General features: G+C 40.1%; 1 long non-coding RNA gene across 1 annotated transcript; it reads left to right on the top strand.

Moving 5' to 3' along the window:
* The first annotated feature begins 2,564 nt into the window (after positions 1-2,564).
* Positions 2,565-3,161, top strand: LOC115590884 (uncharacterized). The gene is made up of 2 exons (XR_003985848.1): positions 2,565-2,872; positions 2,947-3,161. It is a non-coding gene; the product is annotated as an uncharacterized LOC115590884 (long non-coding RNA).
* Positions 3,162-11,141: the final 7,980 nt, after the last annotated feature.

Raw genomic sequence — 11,141 nt, 5'->3', positions numbered from 1 at the left:
CACATGTGATTCTGCACCACATAAAGTCTTGGTGATGTGCAGGGGATGGATCAACACAGTAGCTAATTTATTTTCTTCCTTCTCTCTTATTCTCTCTATACAGGCTCTGTCTACTTGAAGATCCTCTTTCATGAGCAGGATTTCAAGATGTCATGGAGATTCTGTCGTTAAATTTTTCCTACTTACCCCAATGTCACATTATCTTTACCAAGTTGAGTCACTGGATGTCTGTGAAATCAGTCATTTTGTTGCAGATTTATGGCTGCTCTGCGAAACAGGTTTGTTCTGAAGTGGCAATCACCAGTCTTCTCTCATAGAATTTTCTCTGTAGTTAGGTAGTGGCCCAGGGGGCAGCAGTTTGACATCCCTGACCTAGAGTGTCTCCTAATACATGTAACCTGTTAAATGTTTAATCATGTTTCCTATACATCACTTGGGTGGGCCAAAGTATTATTGGCACCCCATTTAAGCATTTTATACTTTCTTAAAACATTTTCTGAGAGACTGACCCCATTTGCGAAAGACATTCATTAATTATAGGAAAACAGAGCAAATTATTGTTAATTTGAAAGATTCTATAAAACAAGTAGTCGTTGATATTACTCTTTCTTTTTGAGGTAGCTCTCAGTCATATCATGTAAGTGTCTGAAGAGAGGGCTGGGGGGTGTGAGAGGACTGTCCGTTGAAGCTGCTAATGAACTGAGAGAGGGGAGGTACACATGCTCACACATACTTTCCGTATATGCGGATGATTTATTATTTCTTATTTCTGACCATCCCCCAGAAATAAATTGAGTTGTTTAAAGAATTAATGCTTTCCTGTAAATAATCAAGCCCTTCAGATCCCTGATAAGTACTTCCCCTTTAAGATGTCAAGAAGCAATTTCAAATATTTAGGTGTGAATATCTGTCGACAATTATCAGACCTTTACAAAAATTTCTCGCCCCTAATTGACAAGCTTAAATTGGAATTGAAATGTTGGAGTAGTTTGCATATAGCCATTGCTGGGAGGGTGAATTGTATTGAAATGATGTGAAATGTGCTTCAACGTTTTATGGAAATGTTTTACATCTCTTGGCGGAGCGGTTTCAGAGATGACGGGAGTCAGGGTGATGACATGCAGCAGCTCTACCAACTAAGCTACTGGGGAGAGACATTTTAAAAACAGCAGAAAGATCTTCACTGACTGATTTCATGTGCTTAAACACACTAAATAAACACATGGTCGTTGTCATGACTGAATAGACAAATGGTCAATTTCATAATATTATACCTACAGTTATTCTCAAATTATAACTATTGATGCCTTACTATGTTAATTATTTTAGGGCTACAGCTAATTTTAATGTCTGTAAATATTGTTGGGTGGCTTAACCTCTAATAATGTAACCTAGCTACAACTTTAGATTATTGATGTAAAATATAAAGTAGGTAAAGTAAAGTAGCCAGTAGGGCTAACACCAACTAACTAAAGCTTTAAAAAAAATGTAGTGGGATAAAAGTGTAATATTTTCAAAGGAGATGTTATGGGGGAAAAGAATATTGTTTAGGTTTAAAGGGCATCTATGCTGTATATGTTTTTTATGAGGGAAGTGCCATTTCATGATGAAACCCTGCATTTAAAGGATGGGACGTTTTTAGAGTGGAATCTAGGCACATCCTCAGGAGGAGGGGGGGAAGTCCCAGTGGCTGGGAACCTTGTTATATTTATCAACTGGAACCTCGTGCAAATCCTGGCATTAGACACTTTTGTAGTAGGTGATAGATCAGGTGACTGCAGTAGTAAGTGCTGTGCACTGTAACTTTTGTCACTATGTTTTCCCGCTCTTGCCATTTAACATGTCAGAGCAGGAACTCCGAATTGACAATGTGCGCAAAACCTTTACATGTCACATTTCAAATGAATAGAGGTATACTGTAATGTTTTATTTTCTTTTCAGAGTCAATGTCTCGGTCGCCTGCCCAGGGACTGCAGTAAATTTGTTTGTAGCTAACTCTGGTACAGCTAAGTAGCTGTGCACTGCCCCTGTCAAACAAACAAACAAATAAATAATGCAATAGTTTAATAATAAAATTAATAGATATTAGTTACATTAACTTTTTAACTAATGAGAAAATGCCAACCGTTGTTCAAAACACGCCATACAATAAATTCATTGCTTTAATATTTTTAATATATCATATTCATTAATGAATATTCATTCAGCGGTGCTCCGGCAGTACTATACCTATGATTTCCACATCGTACTCTGAATTGAGGAATTACTTTAACAAGACCAGAGTTGGAAAGACAGCCCAGGACTGTTTTAGTTTGTTTTATTTCATTTATAGCATGTTGTATAATGAGTTAACGAGCCAATTAAGAGAAACCTGATTTCAGATGTTGGATGTTGTTGTTTTTTTGTTTAGTAAGAAAAACAGAAGAAAGAGCATTACATTTTTCTGTGTTATGTAGGTTTGTTTTGAGCATTTATCACTTAAAACGATGGCATATACTGTATCTCCCAGCTGAAACCACAGGGGCTATTGGGCCATTGTCTTTTGCTGGTACTTAGTGGTGTTGCAAGACAGGCCCAGGCTAGCTGGTCAGCATGCTATGTTACATCCCCCTCAGCCAGTCCCTCTGCTTCAAGGGTTTAATTACCCCCTCCCCAGTCTCTCTCCCTGTGTGTGTGTGTGTGTGTGTGTGTGTGTGTGTGTGTGTGTGTGTGTGTGTGTGTGTGTGTGTGTGTGTGTGTGTGTGTGTGTGTGTCAGGTGCGTCGAGGACAGAGCAGAGAGGTGACCAACAGCTGCATCCCATCCTGCAATCAGCCACCCTTCTTATGCTCAGCCCGGCCACCTCCACGCTGCCAGATCGTAGCCACTGTTAAGTCAGTAAACTGCACTTCAGCCAAGTACCTTGTTCATAACTCCGTACCGTCAGTAACCCTGTTCACTGTTTTAGATTTTTTGTCCCTGCTCTGCTCTCCGGCCCCTCCTTCTGACCCTCTGGACCCGCTCCCCTCGCCTGCTCCGTGAGCCCCGCCGTGGACCAAGCCTCTCGGACTGCCCCCCTCGCCTGCTCCGGGAGCCCTGCCGTGGACCCAGCCTCCTGGACTGCTCCCCCCGCCCTATCTCCTATTTTCACCGTGCTCTAATAAACTTTCTGGTTTGAACTCACCACCTTGCCTCCTGCCTGTGTCCGCATCTGGGTTCCCTGTTTCATTGGGCCGTGACATGCTAACTTCATTACTGTCCACTTTTGTGTCTTCACATCCTGTTGAAAATGTTAGTTCTTTTTTTAAATGCGTAAGCGGCATCGTCTCCCTGAGAGGGGCATGTAGCAGGCAAGGCAGGCGTTGACAGACGGTGCTCATTAGCATTTAAAGGTGCAGGCACAGGAACAGCCTGCTCTCAGTAGAGCTCACTTGAGCGACTTTTAGACAGCTGAAATTCAGGACCACGGATGGGTTTGGGCCAATGCATTTCAAATACAGTGTTGTTGGACCTCTGACAGCTGTGTGAAATTGATGAAAAACAGTATAATATGGGACCTTTAAAGGTGCCAAATGCCATATTGAGCACCAATAGTGGTCGCATTTCAGCACAAGCATGTTAGGCCTAAACAAACTGGCATATTAATTGCAAACACGGTGAACTTGTGTTCAGCATGAACTTTTGGCAAGGTTACCTCACATCCATCAAAATACAGCTGTGGCTAAACTGAATTATTAGGAATAAGTCTCTGGGGAGATTTAATAGCTGCACCAAGTTCCATGATACTCTATGCAAAAGTTGTCAAAATATCACAATTTTCCAAGAGTTGTACAACCAACACTACTTTCCCTAGAACTATGCTACTTTTAATTAAGAAAATAAGGCATTCAGGAGTTTGTCAACCTCTGCATAAATAGAATCTCCCCAATTCCCCCAAATCAAAACTTTAACTGACATTGTTCTGCAGTACAAATCTGCACCACTGGCTTCCATATAACAGACATCAGATATGTGACCTCCCACACTCTTAAGGGCTTTGTTTCTGCAAAGAGGAGAGATAAGGCAAAGACAGCCTGAGGGTAGTAATCCGGTTATGTCTCTCTCAGGTGAAGAGGGAGCCTGGATCTCGAGGCCTTGGGACATAGCGGAAGGTATGATATGACACACACAGCCCTGGGGGTCATTTTCCGTACAGCATAATTAATCTAACATGTCACGTTCAGCTTGGTTAACACTGGTGTTCAAAGTAAAACAAACGAGCGCTGCCATGCAGTGTCCAGTTATGCATTGTCAACATGAATGCACTCAAGGATTCCTTTGAGATGTAATGGATAAAAAGGAGTTTGAATAATGAATAATTTATCACAGTGTATTAATTTCATGGTCTGCTAGTATCCTGGACAATGGCACAATGTGTAACATCCTAGTGAAAGGATATTTTGCAATTCTATCTCTAAGGACAAGACTTAACATTTATACTGTGAGTTAAATAAAGAGCTGTTGGAAAGTATGCCAATTTTTTTTCCCTTGACATCTAACTGAAACTCAGCAACACGATGAGAAAAGTGTGAAATGAATGCTCATGTTTACTTAACGCCTTGAGGAAGAGCTGTGGTTAGTGTTCCTAATCACATCTTGATGACAATAGTGTAATCAGAATACCTACATGATATCATATTTATATAGCAGCAGCAGCATAAAGCATGCTTATTTCCTTAGGACATACTGTACTTGTGGATCTATTTGTGATGATCTAGATAAAATTGAACTTTAAAACTGTCCAGTGAAACCCCTTGACTTGATCACAGGAAAGGGAAAAATAAAATGTACAATAGAATCAGTAAGGTACATAGTCTGTAAAGTTTACTGCTACATCGAGCTGTTCCTGCTTAATGAGCTAGTGCCATAACAATAAATATAATAGGAAGTTTAGGTTCTGACCTATCGAGCTGGCTGTAGGCTCAGTGTTGAAGCCACAGGGCAGCCGATTGAGTAAAAAGTGTTAAGTCGACAGTTTGTTTCTGGAGCAAATTAAATACTGTATATGCCTGTAAACATAAGCACATGTCACGTGTTAAGTATGTGAATAAAACGTATGTTTTTTAAATATACTTTTATCACAGTCACAATGCTTAACTCTTTTAGCCCATCAATTCCAAATGTGCAAGTTTATATGGAAATATGAAATAAAAACAGTATGGTACCCAACACTGAGCACATTATCTGTTGTTTCACCACAACAGCTGAGGAAACTGACAATTTATGTCCAACAATTCTGCAAGTCAAGAAATGTCTCTCAGTGCAATAAAAGACAATATTAACTCTGAAAACAAAAGTTATAAGCTGCAGCATTGTGCAATGGTGGAATTCAACAAATTACATTTTCAATAGAAATTTATGCTTATTTAGATGAAAGTAAACTGCTACATGTAGAAAAAAACAGTTGTAAATGTAAACATGTATTGTCATAATGTAAAAAGTTTTACGTTAAAATGTGATCAAAAATTGACATTAGGCCAAAAGTTTCACTATTATGCAAGGTGTGAATCAGCCTGTGTAGGTACATCTTACAATCTGAATCATGTGCACTTTAAACAGCATGAAACAGATTTAAGACCAGCTTTAAAGTGAATTAATGTTCTGTGTTCTACACATGGAAAGGTCACACAGACGCATAGTCCATATTCATAAAGTAAAATTATTTGGCCTGAAGTAGATGTCCTCCTGATAAATATTGAGATTCTGTCTGAACATCTTATTTTCAGAATCTAAAAGTTTTGTTTTGTTTGCTTCAATTCAAAATATTTGTCCCTGAGGGGCAATTTAAGGAATGTGGAGTAGTTGTAAGCAGTCACAAACAAGTCAGCACGCTAAGGACACAAGGGAATCAAGTTAATAACTACAGCTTATAGTTTTGCTGATAAAATGTGCCCCGATATTTGCTGACATTACTGTGTTCATGAAAATGGAAATACAACCTAAGTTGTTGATGAGAAAGACTATTGTGAAACGGTGGGGCCATACACCATTTAAATAGGGCCCTTACTGTGTCTCCCCCATAAGAGAGGCAATGTGCATGTTTATGTACAAGACAGAGTATAGTTTAACTTAATCTATTATTGAAATCTCCCAACAGGTTCAGTCTGTATCTAATGTTACTTTTCTGTGTTTTTCTTCACACACCAAAAACATACAGTGAAACCAGTCAAGCTATTCTCATCCAGATAAATAATGAGCTCAATCCCTGCTGTTTCCCCTGGAGAGTATCCTCTGTCCTTTCCTATATAGTACAGATTTTAGTTCTGCTGCTTAAATGTGACATGATGTTTGCTACAGTGTCATTACTGTTCTGCATGGAAAAAGGTTTGAAAGCAGCCTCTCTAATCTTTAAAGCAGGGCTTACATGTGTTGTGAACCCGACTAGGTGCATTTTACTATCTGAATACTGAGCACTCTATATAGCAGGTCAAACAAACAATGCAACATCGGCTTTAGATCAAGGGCCAATCTTATTACTGCAAACACTTTCTGCTGCCGCGAGATGTGCCAGCAATGTGCCTGATCACACCGTAGGTCCAAAACGAGCAGTTCCACTTGTGCTACGCTGTGTTCCACACAGGATCGCTGCAGGTTATGCAATTGATATTATCCTCGTTAAAGATTAATTATCAATTATGAAATCACTAAATAACAAAGCTCCTTGAAATTATGCAATTTCTGAGCACAGTATTTATTTCTTATGTCTAACTGAAACTTGGCAGCAATATATGAATATTTCTTTCTGATCCAAGGGGAGGTAGTCTTGCAGTACTATACTGTGCAACGCATAAGGTCACTACCGCCCCTGTGCAACAACGTTCATCCTTTAAATGCCTTGCTTTGAAATTTCCTGCTTCACATCCTGGTTGACAATGTAAACATCTCAGCAGGATAACTGGATTGTCCATGCAGGATAACTGGATTGTCCATGCTTTAACATATAAAGATAATCTTTAAAACTTAGAAAGAAGCCCTGACCATGGCAGGAAACACCTTCTTCTCTTCTATTATTTCAAAAGGTCAAGGAAACCCCAGCGTTCTCTTCCTCAGTGTAAATAAGCTACTTCAACCTGCTAGACAAGTTCCTCTCACTCCTCCTTCTTGCCTGTGCACTGACTTCATGGTATTGCAGCTACACAACTACATGCCCACTCAGCTTAATGCTAGCCCCCTCCCCTCCTGGCTATCTGTTTCTCTGCTTTCCCCCTGTTGACAACCAGTTTGTAACTGAACTGATCAATAAATCCAGCACTACTCTGTGCTTTCTTGACACCATACCCACCACTCTAGTCAAATCCTGTCTGCCTGTGCTCTGTAGGGGTGGGCGGATTGATCCAAATATCGATAGCATTGATACCAAGGTGAGTATTGGTATCGGATCGATACTAGCGTGATGAGATCGATATTTTTGTTGTAGTTTCTCTTCTATAAATTCAGCAAATCACTCGTATTTCCTCACAGAGTTTGTGTGAGCGCAGCGCTCCTCTTCACTTCTCTCCCTCCGCTCACTCAGGTTCACTGTAACTGGAACTCAGAAATATATACTTATATTGATATAGAGCCTACCTCAAACCTGAAGTTTGAATATGGCAGAATATAATAACCCCTTTGTGTATCTGTTGAAGGAACATCAGTATTTCTATTTAGGCTACATGCAGAAAATCTTTGTCCTGTGTTTTATCGTTATCATAATCATGGTCAACTAGTTAAAGGAAAAAGTACTAAATCACTCAATGATCAGGAATTTTCAAGCAAAAAGTATCAGTATCGGTATTGGTATCTGCAATACTGGCCCTGTAATTACTTGGTATCAGATCGATACCAAAATTCGCAGTATCGCCCACCCCTACTCTGCCCTGTTCTGTATAGCTTAAACATTACTTACACCAGTCCTTAAAAAATCCAGAACTGATCCGGAGGACTTTTATACCTCTTGCCCAATCTCCATTTTTCTATTTCATGCTAAACTAATTGAGTATACTGTTTGCCATCCAGCTCCAGGCACACATGTCAAAAACAAACTATAGAAAGAATTTCAGTCTGATTTCAGAGCAAAACAAGGCAGTTTTTAGCCGCTGACACACGTTACTGCAGCATACTTATCCTCCTTGATCTTACTGCTGCTTCTGACAGTCTGTCGTAGTCTTTTGCTTAACCATCTAGAATCATTACTTGGTGTCATTGGTATTCCCCTATCTTGGTTATAATACTACCTCACAGGTAGACAACAGTTTGTCTTAATTACCCACTTAATTTCTCCTACATATCCCCTTTCCCATGGTATCCCTCAAGGCACAGTTCTCAGGCCCCTACTCTTCGTAATGAATATCCTCCCACTTAGTCACATTATTTGTCGGCATGGTCTCAGTTTCCATTGCAAATGACATACAACTATACATACACACCAAACCCACAGACACTCATCCACCATCAACCTGTTTGCTTGAAATAATGATTTGATGACATGCAACCTCAAACTTAATCAGGGGCTATCCTCATTGCTTACACCCTTCACAAAATCTCTCACCCTAAACTGTCCATCCTTGGTTTCATCCCATCCCCTGTTGCTGCAATCTTGGTGTCACTTTAGACTCCACCCTCTGCTTTGATACGCACATCAAACACATTACCAAAACAGCCACTTTCCACCTTAAGAACATCTCAACACTCCGCCCTTCACTTTCCCACTCTGGTACTGAGATTCTTATCCATGCTTTTATTACATCCAGACTTGATTACTGCAATTCCCTTCTTTTTGGCCTGCCTATGTGGGGTTAGAAAGACTACAGTGTGTCAAAATGTAACTCCAAGAGTTTCCTGTCACACATGGTCCTGGGAGCACATTATACCGATCCTTCAACAACTGCACTGGCTTGAAACACAGGAGGCCGACGTGCTTGTGAACACAGACCGTAGAGAGAACGCAAGAGTGAATTAGATTTCTGAAAGAAAAAAAGGTCACAGAGAATGACAGTCTAACTGGAGCCATATGCCACAGCAAACTCATGCATTCATCTGGCAGCAGCTAGTGTGGAGAGTAGGGGTTTATCAGCAGGCGCTGATTGCCAACCAGCTGCAGGTGAATGTGTGACAGCCGCTCCGGTAGTGGAAAGCTCCGCCCAGCCTCTCCATGCACTTCTGTAAGCACAAACAGAAAAAAGAAAACACACCAAGAACCAAAATATCCACCACAAATATGGCAGGACATGACACTCTACAAGTCCCTTGATGTTTGGGCACCTGTACAGTCTTTAACGTTTTTCATGCGCCCATGATGAATTAAAAAATACTTAATATCAAGTATCTTTACTGCACTAGTGTGGAGAAATGCCAAAATAAAAACCCCATATTTATGCCCCCAGATTGCATATTTTACCGTATTTGAGCTACTGTAAAAACACTTTGCTCAATAATTCCTGGCTATGGGTGATATATCTGACTTCTAAACATCTAAGACTACAAGTATACTTGATATCAAGCATTTTACTGCACCAATGTGGAGAAATTCAAAAATAAAAGTCCCATATTTATACCTGGAGATTGCATATTTGACCACATTTGAGCTACTGTAAGAACACTTGTGTAGAAGTCCGACAGCCAGGAATTATTGAGCAAAGTGATTTTACAGTACGTCAAACATATGAAAATATGGAATCTGCAGGTATAAATATGGGACTTTTATTGTTGAATTTCTCCACATTGGTACGGTAACAATGCTTGATATCAAGTATAGTTGTAGTCTTAGATGTGTAGAAGTCAAATATACCATCAGTAGCCAGGAAATATTGAGCAATGTGTTTTTACAGTAGCTCAAATATATGAAAATATGCCACATGGAGATTCAAATACGCAGTGGCGGTTCTAGACCAGTTTTAATAGGGGGGCCAGGTTGGGGCCGGCTTTTTTGTAAGGGGACACATACAACCTGGAAAAAAGGATAAATCCCTCATTTAGACAAAACTGTGTTTACAATTTCAGCAATTTTGATTGGGTAGTAAACTGCTGAGACACTTTATTTCTGCCTCTCCCTTCAGAGCAAAATCATTGCAAGAAATCTGTCATTGTGTTATTAATGCAGACTCCCTGTCAGGGTGGCCACAGGGGAGTCCAGACTCAGAGTCACGGGGGCACTGGCCCCTGTTGGTCCCCCCCCCCCCCCCCCCCCCTAGAACCGCCCCTGCAAATACAGAACATTTATTGTTGAATTTCTCCACATTGGTGCAGTAAAAATGCTTGATATAAAGTATAGTTGTAGTCTTAAATGTGTAAAAGTCAAATATACCATCAGTAGCCAGGAAATATTGAGCAATGTGTTTTTACCTCAAATATGGTAAAATATGCAATCTGGAGGCATAAACATGGGACTTTTATTTTGGCATTTCTTCACACTGGTGCAGAAAAGATACTGGATATTAAGTGGTTTTTATTCATCATGGGCACAGGAAACACGTTAATGTAACATATTTTATTTTAAATGTAGGGTCAAATTATAGCTTACTGTTCTTAATTCCTTTATTTTGAAAACCAAATGTAAATATGCTGTTTCTCCGCATTTACCATTATGCTGAGAATACTCAATACACTCAAAATTTAAGTGCGGCTGATTTGACCATGGAGATCGTAATGGCGGCTTTCTTGCCCGCAGTTCCATGTCCATGTGTCACGGTAGATTACCCTGCCATAGCCTACTAGTCTACTGTTTCTTGTGACGACCCCGCCCTCTCCTGGTCGTCCTTTGTTTGGTTTTCTTGCAGGCTCCTTTCAGGTAGATGGGTGGAGCTGCTGATTTGACGAGATTCACCTGGGCAGCCTGAGCCCAGGTTATTTAGCTGGCTCCTCATTCCCATTCTAGCTCTCTCTGACCACTTGCTGCCTGTTTGGTTTGTGTGTTTCTTTGATTTATCATCACCACACCTCACTTACAAACAACACTGCATACACTACTGACCTTACAGATTACAGACTTATTTATTATGTTGTTTTGGGTTACATTTAAAAATAAAGATTTAATTTAACAACTTTAAATTAAATCTTAATTTTTTTTTTCTTTAAAAGTGTGTGGTCTCCCACTTTGTCTTGCTCTCTGAGCCAGGGCTATGACATTCTTCTACACAGCACCATCTT

The sequence above is a fragment of the Sparus aurata genome, chromosome 1 (genome assembly GCF_900880675.1).
Source record: "Sparus aurata chromosome 1, fSpaAur1.1, whole genome shotgun sequence".
NCBI classification, from domain to species: Eukaryota; Metazoa; Chordata; class Actinopteri; order Spariformes; family Sparidae; genus Sparus; species Sparus aurata.
The sequence above is the reverse complement of the archived record's forward strand: the minus strand, read 5'-3'. Positions and strand labels throughout refer to the sequence as shown.